This window comes from Puma concolor, chromosome B2 (genome assembly GCF_028749965.1).
Source record: "Puma concolor isolate L17-30 chromosome B2, mPumCon1.1.hap2, whole genome shotgun sequence".
NCBI classification, from domain to species: Eukaryota; Metazoa; Chordata; class Mammalia; order Carnivora; family Felidae; genus Puma; species Puma concolor.
The window spans coordinates 96,283,494-96,302,580 of record NC_141671.1 but is presented as its reverse complement, the minus strand read 5'-3'; the positions used below and the strand labels follow the sequence as shown (position 1 = coordinate 96,302,580).

General features: G+C 37.0%; 1 protein-coding gene and 1 pseudogene across 2 annotated transcripts in view; one reads left to right on the top strand and one right to left on the bottom strand.

Moving 5' to 3' along the window:
* The window catches only part of LIN28B (lin-28 RNA binding posttranscriptional regulator B), a 129,390-nt gene that overhangs the window by 68,859 nt on the left and 41,444 nt on the right, over positions 1 to 19,087 (bottom strand). The window lies entirely within an intron of this gene.
* LOC147581119 (cytochrome c oxidase subunit 6B1 pseudogene) lies at positions 8,312 to 8,561 on the top strand (annotated as a pseudogene).

Here is a 19,087-nt window from a genome sequence, read left to right as displayed (position 1 = left end):
CAAGACCATGGTAAGCTCTAGGAGAGATCCATCAAGGGGGAAAAAAAAAAAGAATTTGGCAGATGTTCTGGGATGTTTGAAGCTACTGAGGAACCTTCCAGTTCTGCTGAAATTCTGGAGACATGTTAATAATATGTACATAGAATATTAAGCAAAAAATAAAGAAATAAAAGGCAATTATCAACTATAAAAGCTGTTTTAAAAAAAATTAAAGAAATCACAATATACTGTCATTCCTCTGTAAACATATATGTAGCTACAATAAAGTACCAAATATTAATTTAACCAAAAATTGTGAACTTTCTTTTTAAGAATAAGGGAAGAGAGAGGGGGAAACAAACCACAAGAGACTCTTGATAGAAAGCAAACTAGAGGTGCCTGGGTGGCTCAGTTGGTTGAGCATCTGACGTCAGCTCAGATCATCATCTCACAGCTCGAAAGTTCGAGCCCCACGTCAGGCTCTGTGCTGACAGCTCAGAGCCTGGAGCCTGCTTCAGATTCTGTGTCTCCCTCTTTGTCTGCCCCTAACCTGTCTCTGTCTCTCTCAAAAATAAACAAACATTAAAAAAAATTAAGTAATAATAAAAAAAAGAAAGCAAACTATGGATTGACGGAGGGAGGTGGGTGGGAGATGGGCTAGATGGGTGATGGGTACTAAGGAAGGCACTTGTAAGAGCACTGGGTGTTGCATGTAAGTGATTGAATCACTGAACTCTACTCCTGAAACCAATATTGTACTGTATGTCAACTAAAATTTAAATTTAAAAAAGGAAGAAAAAAGGAAAGAAGTGATGTAAAAGATACAAATTTTTATTTTATTTTTAGTTTTTAAAGTTTTTTAAATTTTATTTTGAGAGAGAGAGCGAGAGAGAGAGCAGGAATGAGTAAGGGAGGGGCAGAAAGGGAAGGAGAGAGAGAAACCCAAGCAGCCCGACTCGGGGCTTGATTCCAGGAACTGTGAGATCACTATCTGAGCCAAAATCAAGAGTTAGACACCTAACTGACTGAGCCACCCAGGTGCCCTTAAAGTTTTTTATTTTAATTCCGGTTAGTTAACATACAGTGTTATACTGGTTTCAGGGGAATACTATAGTAATTGAAGACTTCCATACATCACCCTGTGCTCGTCACAATAGATATACTCTTTAATCCCCATCACCTATTTAACTACCCCCCCCACCAGCCTCCCCCCTGATAATCATCCATTTGTTCTCTATTAGTTAAGAATCTGTTTCTTGGTTTGCCTCTTTCTCTTTTTCCCTTTTCCCATTTGCTTTGTTTAAATTCTACACATGAATGAAATCATACAGTATCTGTCTTTCTGACTGACTTATTTCACTTATCATAATACTCTTGCTCCATCCATGTTGTTGCAAATGGCAAGATTTCATTCTTTTTTACAGCTCAGTAATATTACACTGTATATATAAACCATATCCTCTTTACACATTCATTAGTCGATGGACACTTGGGTTGTTTCCATTGTTTGGCTGTTGTAGATAATATTACTATAAACATCAGGGTACGTGTATGCCTTTGAATTAGTATTTTTGTATTCTTTGGGAAAATACCTAGTAATTTATGAAATGCAGCAGTAAATACTATACGAAAAAGCTAGACAATTTTATTTTGGCTTCCAAATATAAAAAAGAAAGAGACAGGAAGAAAGGGGCACAGGTTTGCTTTTCTCTTTTTCCTTCTAAGCCTTATGGAACTATTTGGGTTTTTTAAACTATTACTTTAATAAAACTAAACTTAAAAAACAGAATCAAAGAGAGAGAGAGAGAGAGAGAGACAGAGAGAGATCTAAACTCACTACTTCTATTGCCTCCTGATCCATTTATTCCTTAGTCCTTGGTAAAGTGACCTTCATACCAAATTTTAAAGAAGTGTTCTAAGGTCACCCTTTGACCTTCTTTGGTGCAAATCCAGTGGACTCTTCAATCTTATCATATTTATCAGCTTTATAACACTTGACATTAAACACTCCCACACTGCTCTTGGCAGCTGGGACCCTAAGCCTAGTATTCTTCTTTATGCCTCTATTCACTCCCCACTCAGTTACATCCATAAGCTCGTCTTCCTTATTTTTTAAATTATTGATGTTCTGTAATGTCCCATTTTGGCCTTTTGACTGCACCTGTTTTCCCAGGGATATTTTCTACATTCCCTTAGTTTCAACTACTACTTATATAACTTCCCTTATGTTATCTCCAGCCCAGACTTCTCTACTGGGCTCTAGTCTCATATATCTAACTGCATCCTACATATTTTCATATACAACTCTTCTTCATTATGTCTAAAAGCGAACTAAGCCATATCTTCTACTACTAACAGTAAACACATACAGTGCTTACATGCCAGAAATTATTCTAAGCATTTTACACCCATCAACTCATGTGTAAGTGAAACTAATGAAGTAGGTGAAGGGGGTTAAAGATACCAACTTCTAGTTATTCAATAAATAAGTCACAGAGATGAAAAGTACAGCACAGAGAATATAGTCAATACTATTATAATAATGTTGTATGGTGACTATATTTACCGTGGTGAGCACTGAATTATGTATGGAATTGTCAAAACACAGGGCACCTGGGTGGGTCATTGGGTTAAGCGTCGGACTCTTGATTTTGGCTCAGGTCATGATCCCAGGGTTGTGAGACAGAGCGTTGTGCCAGGCTCTGCACAGAATGTGCAGCCTGCTTGGGATTCTCTCTTTCTCCCTCTCTCTCTGCCCCTCCCCCACTTGTACTTTCTCTCTCTCTCTAAAAATAAGTAAACATTAAAAAAATTGTTGAGGGGCGCCTGGGTGGCTCAGTCGGTTGAGCGTCCGACTTCGGCTCAGGTCACGATCTCTCTCGGTCTGTGAGTTTGAGCCCCGCGTCAGGCTCTGTGCTGACAGCTCGGAGCCTGGAGCCCGCTTCAGATTCTGTGTCTCCCTCTCTCTCTGCCCCTCCCCTGCTCATGCTCTGTCTCTGTCAAAAATAAATAAACATGAAAAAAAATTTAAAAAAAATTGTTGAATCACTATGTTGTACACTTGAAATACAGCAATGCATGTCAGCCATACTTCAATAGCAATTTTTTAACGAAGCTAATAAAAAAAATGAAAACACAAGAGACTAAGTAACACACCCATGGCCACAAAGCTAGTAAATGGGAAAGCCAGGACTTAAAACCAGGCAGTTTGGCTTAGGGGTGTAGCCCCTTAAATACAGTATATTATCTCACTAGTCAGTTCTTCCTAATGTATTCCTTACCCAATGAAAAGTCACCATCATCCATTCTGTTACGTAAGACAGAAACCTCCATCTTCCTCAAACCCACATCAACCAGCAACCAATTAATACTGACTTTACTTCCTTAACACGTATAGAATCTGTTCCCTTCCTTCCATTTTCCTAATACAATTCTTCATCATTTCTCACCTAAACTGGAAAAAAATAGCTTCCTATGGGTCTCTTTGCTTTTAATCAATTCTCCACATTCCCACTAGAGTGAACATCTGAAAGTAGATTTGCTCCTTCTCTCCCCATATGTTCATATTACCCTTCTCGTAAATACAGGCTTCAAAGTTTCAATGTGATCCCACAGTGCTCAGCATGAAGTTTAAACTCTGAATCCTTCATTTGCTGGCCTATATTCCCAGGCTTAATTCTTACCATCCTCTTCTACTCCTTCTCTGTGCTTTAGCTGTAGACCTCAAATACTAGGGGGTCTCTGCGCATACTACTCCCCCTAGAACACCCTCCTCTACTCTCTTCTCTACCTTCTCTACCATGGCCAGGTCTCAGTTAAATAATGTCCTTTTCTGTTTTTATGATATGTGGTATATGTCTATAATAAACTTTCCCACCCACGACTGTAATAAGGTGTCTATCCCTCTGAATTGGCTGCAAGCTCTTAAAAGATCATGATAACACATCATTTCATCCATCCAATAGGAAACTGTGGCAGACAGGTTACATAACTCACTCAATGCCACCCAACTAGTGATCGGAGAAATGTTATCTAAATTCAGATCTGTGTGACTCCAAAGCTAATCATGGTTTTTATGCAGAAGGAATGAACATGATGAAAGCAATATTTATGATAGGCTATTACAACTTAAGACCAACAGAATCTTTCTCATATTCCTGGGTAGCGGTTTAGAGATATCTACAGCTAAATGCTCTGTCTTAAAATAATTCTGAATAAGGGCAGGACTCTCTTAGCAGCTTCATCACGCTTTTTTTTTTTCCTTTTCTTTATCTCTTCCATTCAAAACCATAGGTCTTTTATAAAAGTTGTATCTGAGAAAACAAAGTACTCATAATTAACTATTACAACAAGAGACTTTTAAAAATATTTTATTTAAATCTGCAACTTAGAGATGAAGAAATTGAATCCCAAATAAACTTTGGATAATTAAATGCCCAAAGTCTTAAGACCACCAAAGTAAAAATAAACAAATGAGACTACATCAAACTAAAAAGCTTCTGCACAGCAAAGAAAACCACAAGCAAATAAACAACAAACAAAAAGCCATTTCAACAAAATGAAATGGCAATCTACTGAATGGGAGGAAACATTTACAAATCATGTATCTGATAAGGGGCTAATATCCAAAGTATACAAAGAATTCACACAACTCAACTGCAAAAAACAATCTGATTAAAAAATGGACAGAGGACCTGAATAGACATTTTTCCAAGAAGACATACAGATGGCCAACAGATACATGAAAAGATGCTCAACATCACCTATCATCAGGGAAATGCAAATCAATACAACAATGAGGTATCACCTCACATCTGTCCGAATGGCTGTATCAAAAAGATAAGAGATAACAAGTTTTGGTGAGGATGTGGAAAAAAGGGAACCCTTATACACACTGTTAGGGAGAATGTAAATAGGTACAACCACTATGGAAAATAGTATGGAGGTTCCTCAAAAATTTTAAAATACATCTACCATATGATCCAGAAATTCTACTTCTGGGTATTTATCAGAAAAAATGAAAACACTAATCTGAAAATATATACGCACCCTCATGTTTACTGCAACATTATTTACAACAGCCAAGATATGGAAACAAACTAAGAGTTCGCTGACAAATGAACGTTTAAAAAAAATGTGTACACACACAATGGAGTATTACTGAACTATAAAAAGGAATGAAATTTTGCCATTTGCAACAACATGGATGGACCCTGAGGGCATTATGCTAAGTAAAAGAAGTCAGATAATAAAAGACAAATATAATCTCACTTATCTATGGAATCTTAAAAACAAACAAAACTCTAAGCTCACAGATACAGAGAACAGACTAATAGTTCCCAAAGGCAGGGGGAGGGATGAGTGAAATGAATGAAGGGGATCAAAAGGTATTTCCAGGGGCATCTGGATGGCTCAGTGGGTAGAACACGCAACTCTTGATTTCGGGGTCATGAGTTCAAGCCCCACACTGGGCACAGACCTCACTTAATTAAAAAAAAAAAAAAAAAAGTATTTCCAGTTATAAATTTCCAGTTATAAAATCTGCAGTTGTAAAATATATTTCCAGTTATAAAATAAATAAGTCTGGGAGGGAAAATAGTCTAACAACTAGTTAGTGGCAAAGCTGGGACAAGATCATGTTTCTTATATTGAAAGTGAGTGTTCTTTTTCACTACATAATGCTATTTCCCAGAAGCCCAACTTAAAAGTATTTTACAGATTAAGACAGTAAATCTCTATTACTGATTAACCTGAATGAAGCTTTCCTCATAGTAAAGTTAGGTAACTTGCAAATCTACTGTCATTGTAACGTATTGTCAAAGTTGTAAGAACAACCTCTGACCAACTTGAAAAAAAACACAGTTCTTTCTCTTCAATAAGCTTACACTTTAAAAGACATGGATAAAACATCAAAGACCTCCTCAAAAGACGTATACATCTCCTCTAGAGGAGTACAGAACAATAGAATTTTATGCAATGATAGAAATGTTCTACATTTGAACTGTCTACAATGGTAGCTACTAAGTAGCCACACGCAAATAATGAGCACTTACATTACTGTTAGTGCAACTGAAGAACCAAATATTTTATTTAATTTTTATTAATTTAAATTTCAATAGCCACACAGGCTAGTGACTACCATCGTGGATACACAGTCTTAGAGTTATATCATAAAGATCTGAGAAGTACTTTGCAAAGAAGGTGTGGAAATAGATTACATCTCTCTACCATTCAGTCATATTAATGTAAAATAACTAGCATAGAGTAATGACTCCGACATATCACATTGTTTTGAAATGTTTTTTTTAACTCCATGACCACCTTCATCTTCCAATCTATGTATCAGAGAGCAGGATATTATATGCCAGGGGAGAAAACCTTCATGGCTAGTGCAAGGTTGGGCAAAGAATGAACGAACCCTTGTCCTCTAAAAAAAAAATTAGAGAATCTCTTCAAGTGCCCAGCCTGCTCCAATGATCACAGAAGGGCCACAAAGCCCCAGGGGATCTTTCCAGGCATGAAACAAGTTCCACAACTCAGCTCTAATTGTTTCACTGGATAAATCACTGGACACATGTAAGGCAAAGTCCCACCTACACCTATTATTATAGAAAATAATAATTTTTACATTACTACAAATTGTACCAAATAACCAAAAAGAAAAGAAACACATGTAGTTTTAGGAAAGGGTTTCATTAATTTATGACAACATATGGATTTATGTGCTATATATAGATATTCTAATATTTAAATACTTGTCTAAAAAACTGTCTTCCAGTTAGGGATATGGATTATTTTAATATCAAAAATGTGGAAAGGGGATAATTTTATTCATAGTGATATTATAGTATTTCCCTAATTAGGTCATTAGGCCATCATCTTTCAGTAATGCTGTTTTAATTTCTATATTTTCATTAGTATACTTTCTTATTTTCTCCTGTATTCTCCATCCATTTGTTCAGCATATTTCATTGCCCTTGTTAATAATTCTTCCTTTCTCTTTCACATGTCTCTTTTCTCTTAGAATCCTGAAAAATTTTTTTCTGACACTGATCAAACCTAACCAATACTTTTTGTAAATGAACTATCTGCTGTTGAAAAAAAGCACATATATAGGAATTATTGGTTTCTAAATGCACTCAGTTTCCTCCCAGCTTTTCCACCTACCTCTGTGAAGGCCCACAGGGTCACAGATAAGAGAATATGTGGATAGCTCAACACATCAGTTACTACCATAAATAAGTCAAGCATAAATCTTGCTGACAGTGAGAAGTCTGGACCAGGAAATAATGCCAAAAGAAACACCATTCTCAAGTATAAAAACCTGTGATTTGTGTATGTTCCAAGGGCAAATGACTTATATGTTTTCCAGAGGCAGAGCACATAGATACTATACATAATCTTATGTGCGTGGGGCTCAGCTTGCTTAAAAACAAACACAGTAACTCAGGACCAGGGCTACCACAGACAGGTTCTAAAATGTTTTAATAAGGATGAGCATCTGATCAACTTAGAAGATCCTCCTGTTCCCTGTCTGCATATGATGGTGGCAATGAGTGAAGTAACAGCAAGTCAAAGGCTACTAATAAGATGAGATAAAAAAAAAAATTGGAAATACTAACAAAATGCAAAATATATACAAACATGTCAATATACCTATGTATGTTGTTACATCTACCACTTATAAACTATTTCTGAAATCTATGGGAAGTAGTAATATGAGCTGGGGTTTAATAAGATGGAATTCTTTGAAAACAAGAGGTGATACATACATCAAGGTAGACTGAATCAGCAACATGACTTTGGTCACATTATAAGCTCTCCGTATATATTAATAATACCTAAATAGGGTTGTTATAATAATCAGATGAGTTAATGTACGTCAACTGCTTAGAACGGCAGTTGGCATGTAGTAAATCTTAGACCACACCAACATTAAAAGGGGACCTTGCATGTAAATGTGATAGCATTTTAAAAGTATTTATGGGGCGCCTGGGTGGCTCAGTTGGTTAAGCGTCTGACTTCAACTCAGGTCATGATCTCACGGTTTGGAGTCTGAGCCCCACATGGGGCTCTGTGCTGGTAGCATGGAGCCTGCTTGGGATTCTCTCTCTCTCTCCCTCTCTCTCTCTCTCTCTTTCCCACTCATGCTTTTTCTCTCTCAAAATAAACTTTAAAAAATAAAATAAAAATATTTATAAGTAGTGACTATTGCTTTTCTCCTACCTCATCACACACAGCACCTGTACATTTTATGAAATACAAATAAGCAAAACAGAGGGTAGATATTGGGCTGTGAGCTGTTTCAGTGGTGTCTCCAGGAGTCAGCACCATGGCAGAAGACATCAAGAAGTACTGGACTGACCCTTTTAGACAGGTACCTCCCCAACCAGAACCAGACCAGGAACTGCTGGCAGAACTTTGTGGACTTCCACCACTGTGAAAATACAATGGTTGCTAAAGGGGGTGATGTCTCCATGTGTGAATGGTACCACCATGTATGCAAGTCCCTCTGCCCCATATTCTAGGTGTCAGCCTAGGATGACCTCTCAGCAGAAGGCACACTTGCTAGGAAGGTGTGAACTGGCTCTACCCCACCTCTCCTTGTCCTCCACCCTTCTCCCAGGGTACCTGATGATCCCCACCCTGGGATCCTGAATCACAATTTAACTCATAATAACCACTACTTGTTGCAAATATGTTTTAAAAAGAAAATGAGGGACGCTGGGGTGGTTCAGCTGCTTAAGTGTCTGACTCTTGGTTTCGGCTCAGGTTATGATCTCATGGTTTGTGAGACGGAGCCCTGTGTCAGGCTCTGTGCTGACAGTGCAGAGCCTGTTTGGTATTCTCTCTTTCTCCCTCTCTCTCTTTGCCTCTCCCTTGCTCACGTACACTTGCACACACTCTCTCTTTCTCAAAATAAACATTAAAAAAAAAAAAAAGAAATACAGGAAGTTAAAAAATAAAACAAAGCAGAGGCGCCTGGCTGGCTCAATCCTTTGAGCGGTCGACTCTTGATTTTGGCTCAGGTCAAGATCCCAGGGTTGTGGAATTGAGCCCCAAGTCGGGCTCCACCTTGAGTGGGGGGCCTGCTTCGGAGGAGAACCTGCTTAGGATTCTCTCTCTCTCTTTCTCTCTCTCCCTCTGTCCCTTTCCCCTGCTCCTCATAATCTTGTTCTAAAATAAAAATAAAGAAAAAACAAAACAAAACCGAGGGTAAAAATCACCTGAAAACTATCACTGTTGCTATTTTTTTTTACAATTTTGTTGCAATTATTATCATAAACTTCCATTTTTCTCATATGCATAGATGATGGAGATATAATTTTTCTTAAACATTGGGACCCAACTATACCCCTTATTTTATACTCTACTATTTTTCATTTGGCAAAATAACTGCCATTGCACTGTTTGCCATTGTACTGAACACGTTAAGGCTATGTTTTTAGCAGCCAACTGTACCACCTCCTACCCTTTTCTCCAGGCAAACTCTCATTTGAAACTTCTATATTAAAAAAACGATACAAAGCTGCTCTGGTTGAGCAGAATGCAGCTATGCTCAGCCTCCTCCTCTCCCAGTGGTCCTCAAAGAAATTCCAAGGAAATCAAGGATACTTCTGAATACAGTTTAACAATCTAAGTTTAAAAACATCACTTAAAAAAAATTGGCAACACTACATGGATGTTTATAATTTAACTAATCACTTAATGATAAACATTTAGTTGTTTCCAATTGTTTGGTTTTACAAAAAGTGCTATGATAAAACTCTTTGTGTGTATCCATCTCTATTTACAGGCTTTTGACGTGTATTGCCAAATTATACTGTAGAAACTTGTATCAGTATATATCTCTGCCAGCGGAGACTATTTCTCTGCAACTTCCACAACATCAGGTATTATTATTAAAATAATATTAATAATAACTTGCTTTAAACTGCTTTAAAGTTCTATTTCTTTAATTTCTGTATTTATACTTTTGTGAATTTCTATGTTCCTGTCCTTTGCCCATTTTCAACAAAGATGCTTGTTTTTCTTACTAATTCACAAGACTTCTTTATGCTGCAAGGACATTAACCTTTTGTCTATGCATTTTTTTTTCAACGTTTATTTATTTTTGGGACAGAGAGAGACAGAGCATGAACGGGGGAGGGGCAGAGAGAGAGGGAGACACAGAATCGGAAACAGGCTCCAGGCTCTGAGCCATCAGCCCAGCGCCTGACGCGGGGCTCGAACTCACGGACCGCGAGATCGTGACCTGGCTGAAGTCGGACGCTTAACCGACTGCGCCACCCAGGCGCCCCTTGTCTATGCATTTTAAATAATTTTCTTACTTTGCACTATGCCTTCCAATTTCCTAACAAGTTTTTATAAGTGATTTAAGCCTGATTAATGATACAAATAGTTAATATGAAAAGATCTGTACATATTTAATTTATACATACTATACTCACTTTACTTAAATATCTGAAACTCTGATGTGTAGTAAATAAACTGTACTTCATAAAATTAAAATATATTTGGAATAAAAGATTTCACTCATTAAATAACCATCATTACTTTTATAAGTAATAGGTAATCTATATATAAAATTGACTTTAAGTGTCAACATCAGTAATGATTAATGATATTGGATTCTAAGAGGAAATGAACAAGCAAGAACAAATTAATTTTTTATACATGTAGTTGATACATGACACAGCTGGTGTAAGTCTGGAGAGAAAAAAGCAGTTAAATGTAAATGGTGAAGGTCAAAAATTTTTAAGTCACAAATAATAACTTTATTATTATCTATATTTTAAGTTAATTAAGCTATTATGCTCACAATAAATTTAGAAAAAGTAAAGCATCTCAAGATAAATTATTTGGGTTTATATTCATTATTAATTACATTCCCGGTTAAAATTTAACATCGAAAAATCTAAATAAAATGATAAAATGTTGATGAATTTTACATCTTTTTTTTAGCTGCACTTTATACTTTAAGACTGAAAAGTACTCTTAGGATTTCAATTATATGCTAGTTTAAAGTCCACTGCAATGAACTTCAAGCATTTCTAGGTGGTTTTTTTTTTTCATGGAGTTTTATAACATGAAACATTTCTTAAAATCACAGGCTATGAATTAGTTAATTTTAATATTCTGCTATAGTATGATTTGACTTATATTATAAATTATACCTAAAACTATTCTATATGTGGTTAAACAAATTCAGTGGATAATAAAGATACTTAAATTTTACAGTATAAAAGGTTTAAAAAATCTTTCAACCATCAGGCTTCTCCAATAATAGAACCTTTCTCTTCTTAGTTTATTATGGTGTATAAATAAGACAGTATTTTCAAAAGCATTTAAAGAAGACAACCTTATCAAATAGGCACAAGGGAATAAATTAAGGATGAAAGGCTAGTGGTCCTTCTGATGCAACACCAGCACTAATGGGGATGCCAGGCATCTTAAACCCAGAAGTATCAGCCTTCTCTAATTCAGACTAATTTTTAGAGGATGTGAAGCCAGCCGTATCCAGATTATAAATTCTGATTTCCGTTATGAGCATGAACATCTTACCACTAGCAAATTCTACCCTCATTCTCTTCTTTTTTTTTTTTTTTAACTCTTCTAAGATTTTCTTTTTAAGTAATCTCTACACCCAACATGGGGCTCAAAATTACAACCCCAAGATCAAGAGTTGCATGCTCTAGTGACTGAGCCAGCCAGGCATGCCTCATTTTCTAGCACTGTCAACACATGTCAAAACTTTCAACCTAAAAATACCTTATCATTTTAACAATCAGGTATATTTTGCAACTTTCAGGATATCTTGTAGAAATAGTGTTGGTGGGCGTTACAAACTTTTGTTATTTTATTATAATACATCATCCAACTGAGAACCTATGCATATAGATACAGTTTGATTTTGTCAGTTTCAGGGATTCAGTCATTTTTATTCTTCTCTTCCTTTACTCCATTTCATCAGTAACAGATGCTTGTTAACTTTTTCTCCCAAATGTCTGTTATTTCCTATATATATTACTGCTTTTCCCTTTCTGAGAAAATGGATGGCCTCAAAGACAGCTATTGAAATGATCCTCTTCAAACAAGGTAAAAACACAGAGTAAAGTGTCTGATGGTATATTAAGAAAATATTTTTTTAAGTTCAGAATATAAAAAAAAGTAATTATAACAATGTAAAAAGTATATGGACAAGTACTTTTAAGGAAAATAGTTATCCTGAGTTATAGGCAAGTTAAAATGTTCATTAAAAGTATTTTTCGGGATGCCTGAGTGGCTCAGTCAGTTAAGCATCTGACTCTTGGTTTCGGCTCAGGTCATGATCTCATGGTTTGTGGGTTCCAGCCCCGCATTAGGCTCTGTGCTGACAGTGCAGAGCCTACTTGGGATTCTCTCTCTCCCTCTCCCTCTCCCCCTCCCCTGCTTGAACTCTTTCTCTCTCTCAAAATAAATAAATAATCATTAAAAATAAAATACAATAAAATCATTTTTAGAGAGGTGGCTGGATGGTTCAGGTGGTAGAACACATGAATTTTAATCTTATGGTCAGGAGTTTGAGACCCATGTTAGGTGCTGAGCTTAATTAAAATTTTAAAAAAATTTAAGAATTAAAAAAATCATTTTTAGATATTTAATAATTTTAAAAGGCGATTGTATTGTCTACAAACACTAATTTCATCATACCATAATCTGGGTCAGGAATCTACCTAAACTATATGCAAAGTTGATCATGTAGAAACCATTCACCAGGTTTGTCTCTCCTTGCGTTTCCACCCTTCCCAAGCTCCCTTAATTACTTTCCTTATTGTATCCCAACTACAAACTTACTAGGTCACTTCCTAACAACACCCAACAGTTGTCTCTGCCACGAAGGCTTCGCTGAATTCTCTTACTGCTGTTACAGACTACGAAAAGCGAAAAGTAGCTCCTGACAACCAGGGGTTGGTCCCTCACTATCAGTCAGGTATTGTGTTGCTGGGAGTTGACTTGGCACTCAGAGCTATGCCAGGGTGTTCATAACATAACTTATATTTGGAACATAAACAATTTTGGAGAACCCAACATCATACAAGGCCACTGTGACTTTATCTGAACAGAGACAAAAACAGCACTGCCCAAACCAAGAAATGGTCAAACACTCCCCTTTTCTGGCTAATACGTCTACTTCCTTACCAATTCTAGTTTTAGCCCCACTATGTTCTTCCTGCCTTCTAGATAAGAATTATTAAGATACCCAATCACAGAATTACTCCTGCTTTTTGATAGCGCAAACCCCTGCTTTTGTGACCTTCCCCAAATCATTTAACATAAACCCAAGTCCTGGAAGTCCTAACACCTTCTCACTGAGATGCTTCAAGGTTCCACATGCGCCATGTCCCCAGTGCCAAAAGTTAATAAACCCAATTTTGTTTGGTTCAGGTATGTTCCTGATGCCATTTTGTACATATGTTTATTATTAATAATACTATTAGCTCTTACAGTGGTTTCATTTTTATTTCAATCTTATTCAAAACACATATCTTTTTTTAAAGGTATATTAATTTATTTTGAGAAAGAGAGAGAGAGACAAAATCCCAAGCAGGCCTGGTGCTACCAGCCCAGAGCCCAACATGGGGCTCAAACCAACAAACCTCGAGATCATGATCTGAGCTGAGATCAAGAGTTAGATGCTGGGGGCGCCTGGGTGGCGCAGTCGGTTAAGCGTCCGACTTCAACCAGGTCACGATCTCGCGGTCCGTGAGTTCGAGCCCCGCGTCAGGCTCTGGGCTGATGGCTCGGAGCCTGGAGCCTGTTTCCGATTCTGTGTCTCGCTCTCTCTCTGCCCCTCCCCCGTTCATGCTCTGTCTCTCTCTGTCCCAAAAATAAATAAACGTTAAAAAAAAAAAAAAAAAATTAAAAAAAAAAAAAAAAAAAAGAGTTAGATGCTGAACCGACCGAGCTACCCAAGCGCCCCTCAAAACACGTATCTAAAAAGTCTTTTTTTATGATCCAACACCAAGCTATTTTCAGCTTAAGCATATACTCCTACAGTTCATATTACATTTCATGCATTTAACTTATGTTAATTAACTTAATAACTTAATGTTAGTAAGTTAATTTTTCCATCACAAGTATATATACATTTACTCCTTAATTTCATAAAAAAGGTAAGTTCCTTAAGAGTACAGTCATTGTGATGAGCATTGAATAATGTATAAGATTTTTGAATCATTTTATTGTACAACTGAAACTAATAAAACACTTTTGTCAAAACTACTTCAATAATAAAAAAATGGTAAGTTCCTTGTGGATCCAAATATTTATATCTTTTTATCACTATAAAGAAGGCTGCAGATTGTCACTAATTCCTTTTATTTACTAGTATTTTCCAAATTCTGTTCCTGGATCTTTTTCAACACTTATTTCCTTCTTTTTCTAACATTTTTTTAATGTTTTATTTTTATTTTTGAGAGAGAGGGTGAGACGAGAGTGTGAGCAGGGGAGGGACAGAGAGTGAGAGAGACAGAGAATCTGAAGCAGGCTCCAGGCTCTGAGCTGTCAGCACAGAGCCCAACGCGGGGCTCGAACTCACAAACTGTGAGATAATTACCTGAGCCGAAGTCAGAGTCTTAACCAACTGAGCCACCCAGGCACCCTGATATTTTTTTAATGTTTATTTATTTTGAAAGACAGAGTGCGAGCAGGGGAGGGGCAGAGAAAGAGGGAAACAGAATCTGAAGCAGGCTCCAGGCGCTGAGCTGTCAGCACAGAACCCGATGTGGGGCTTGAACCCACGAATCATGAGATCATGACCTGAGCTGAAGTAGGACACTTAACTGACTGAGCCACCCAGGTGCCCCCTTATTTCCTTCTTTATGATGCTCTCCAACCTCCCTTTCACAACCACGTACATCTGATGACTTCTATCTAAGTCTATAACTATAATCCAGACTTCTCTTCTAAAACTCACATGAATATCGAACTGGATGGTCACAGGGCCCTCACGTTCCCCCTTTCTAAAACAAAACTCAGTATCTTGCCCCCCAAAACTCAACAGTCCTTCTCTTGCTATAACTTCCATCCTTGTGTCTCTCCCAACCACTCAAGCACCCAGGTTAGAAATCTAGTAGCAATTCACATACTTCCTCCTCTCACCTTCCACAACTAACAGTTTACCAAGTTTTGAACATTTCTGATGTTTTTCTTAACATCTCTCATCTTCCAGTTTATATCTAGTATTATTATCTTAGTGAAGACCCTCCTCACCTCTCCAGAACTGCTGTTCTTTTACCTGTGTCAAATCCATCCTCAATATAACACTGCAGCAGAAACCATCTAGAGTAAAAATCTGCTCAGGTCAGTTCCCTTCTTTAAATCCTTCAATGACTTAAAATCCATTAAAATTCTTCAGTGGCTCCCCATCATCACTAAGTTCAAGGCCAAACCTTCGGCCTCTCCCCCACCTCACCCTTCAGTCATACTCAATGATCTGAAGTGTCTTAAAAAATGCCAGGCTTTGGGTATAATGCTCCCTCTGTTGAGAATCACTTCCTCTAGATGTCTGACAAACACTCCTCTCTCATGAGGCTCAGCTTAATATTCACTTCATATAAAATATTTCTAACACTTTGACAAGTCAAGCATATTCTCCTGATTCCAATGTACAAGCTTTCCTGACAGCATCTACATCATTTTAATATACTTCTGTATTTAATTTTTTTCTCCTATTCTGAGCTACAAGGTCCTTGAAGACACAGCCCATGACTTAATACAACTCTGTATCCAAAGTAACTAACACTATGCCTGGCACAAAACAGAACTAAGTAAACAAGTTAAATAACTGATTTGCTAATTCACAGCAAAAGAAAAATTTTATTTTGCCACCAATCTTCACCTAAAAGTATGGTTAAAAACAAAAAGTGTTCTATTAAGCACTGGTATAGTTTTTAATGACAAAAACTTCTTTGTAAAATCCTACAAGAAAGAGTAACTTTTCAAACTGATCAGTTTATTGCTTTCAGAATTGCTATTTATGCTAATGCTCACAAGACCTAAGATTTAAGATCCTACCTTTTAAATCCTGACATAAACAACTTAAACAATGACTACTTACTCAATAGTAAAAGTAATCTTCATAATGCTAATGTAAACACATAAAATCAGGGACTTAAACTGGAAGAAAATATGTTAAAGCTTTAAAAACAAAACAAAAAAACACGACTTTATAATCTCAGAGTACATACAAACTGATATAACCAGTGTAGAAAATAACTTAGCATTTCTTAAAGTTGAAAGTACATGTCTTCTGATTCAAAAATTCTATTTCTAGCTTATGTCCTCTAGAAAAACTCTTGCATATGTGTACTTTAAAGTCTTGTAAGAGAAGTCAGTGCAACATTGTTTACAATAGCAAACACACTGAAAAATCACTTGACTGGGGCACCTGGGTGGCTCAGTTAGTTCAACATCCAACTTCGGCTCAGTCATGATCTCTCGGTTTATGAGTTTGAGCCCCACATCAAGCTCTTTGCTGTCAGCCCAGAGTGCACTTCAGATCCTGTTTCCTCTCTCTTTGCCCCTCCCCCGCTCATGCTCTCTCTCAAAAATAAACATTTGAAAAAAAAAGAAAGAAAGAAAAATTAATTAATAATAGAATACAGCATATTCAGGGGTGCCTGGGTGGCTCAGTCAGTTAAGCGTCTGGCTTCAGCTCAGGTCGTTATCTCAGGGTTCATGGGTTAGAGCCCCACGTCGGGCTCTGTGCTGACAGCTCGGAGCCTGGAGCCTCCTTCAGATTCTGTGTCTCTGTCTCTCTCTGCCCCTCCCCGGCTCACACTGTGTCTCTCTCTCTCTCAAAAATAAATAAACATAAAAAAAAAAAAAAAGAATACAGCATACTCATATAATGGAATGTCACACGACATCATTATGGATACATGAATATCCATATATGAATATGGAGAATATGGAAATTGCACCTATATACAATAACATAATCTTAAAATATTAACTGCAAAAATCAAGTTTGAAGTAGTAAAAATGGTAATAAACAATGTTTTAATTAATTCCTAACTTACTTTTAATCCATATAAATGGGGAAACTATAGTGTGACTACACTCATTAGAAAGGTAAAATTTTATATATATATTTTTTCAACGTTTATTTATTTTTAGGACAGAGAGAGACAGAGCATGAACGGGGGAGGGGCAGAGAGAGAGGGAGACACAGAATCTGAAACAGGCTCCAGGCTCCGAGCCATCAGCCCAGAGCCGGACGCGGGGCTCGAACTCACGGACCGCGAGATTGTGACCTGGCTGAAGTCGGACGTTTAACTGACTGCGCCACCCAGGCGCCCCTAAAATTTTATATTTTTTTTTTTAGTAATTTCTACACAATGTATGGTTCAAACTCGTGATCCTGAGATCAAGAGTTGTACACTCTTCTGACTGAACCAGCCAGGTGACCTCAGGTAAAAATTTCTTAAAGTAAAAATTAAGCTCACAACTACCAAACTGAAATTATTTCTTATAAAATAAAAATGAAGAAACTAAGTTAGCACTGTCCAACAGACCTTCCATGATAATGGAAATGTTCTATATCTATACTGCTCAATTAAGATAGCTTCCAACCACATGTAGCTACTGAGCATTTGCAATATGTCTATTGTAGTAGAGAAACTACATTTTCAATTTTAATTAATTTAAAGAGCTATACTTTATGAGTAGTTACCATACTGGACAGCATAGCACTAAATATTTCTTTGTAGAAACCCAACACAATGCATACTCTAAAACATCTAGTTTTAGCACCTTAATGAGTTGTTGATCTTCTTTGAGTATAAGTCTATGTTATTTTGTAAAGTTCTTTTCCTTTTCTACTCCCACCATTATATCAACCTCAGATGTTGGGTGGGTAGGTACTTTGGTTATAAAAAAGACCTTTTAAGTACTACCATTGAAACTATACAACTATTAAAAGCATACAATTAAACTTCCCTTCACCCACTAAAAATTCAATTGGAAAGGCTCTGCTATCATAGATGAGAATACGAGCTCTGGCAATTACTAGTTCTGACTTCAGTCAAATTTATTTAACCTTCTGAGCTTCAATCTTCTCATTTTAATTTTTTAAAAATATTTATTTATTTTTGAGAGAGAGTGTGAGAGGGGGAGGCACAGAGAGAGAGGGAGATGCACAATCCGAAGCAGGCTCCAGGCTCTGAGCTGTCAGCACAGAGCCTGACGTGGGGCTCAAACTCATGAACTGTTAGATGATGACGTGAGCCGAAGTTGGATGCCCAACAACTGAGCCACCCAGATGCCCCCAATCTTGTCATTTTAAAATGAAATAATATCTAATCCAGATGAACATAAAGATGAAGTGAAACAGAATAACAAACGTGTGTTATACAGTATCTGACCCTTATTAGACACTTGCTAAGTGTGACGTGCCTTTCCTGTGCCCTCCCCTTCTTCCACCTAAATAACAGGCCTTTACTCTCTCCAAAACAACCACACTATGTAATTTTGCTCTCACTTCTGAATAAAAGGACATTTTCCTCTTTTCATTTTTTTTTCAAAGAGTTGTTCTCTGAATAATTTAGAAAAAACATAGTATCATGTAACCTGAGCATCAGAAAAATATTCTATGCTATAGATTACACCATTATAACCTACAGCAGTTTAACATATTAAAAATATTGTCAATATAATTTATAAATACATGTCAAGTCATAACATACATGTAACACTGTGAAATTAACTCAGCAATGTTTTATAGATCACTACAGTGTAAATATTGGGAGTAGCTAAGAAAGGAAGGTGTTTAGCTTTTTTCTAATCATGATTAAGAAAAAAACAGAAAAAATTAAAACTTACCGTATCAGTAACAAAACTAGTATCATATTTATTTTTTTAAAAAAAAATTTTTTTCAAGGTTTTTATTTTTATTTTTGGGACAGAGAGAGACAGAGCATGAACGGGGGAGGGGCAGAGAGAGAGGGAGACACAGAATCGGAAACAGGCTCCAGGCTCTGAGCCATCAGCCCAGAGCCTGACACGGGGCTCGAACTCACAGACCGCAAGATCGTGACCTGGCTGAAGTCGGACGCTTAACCGA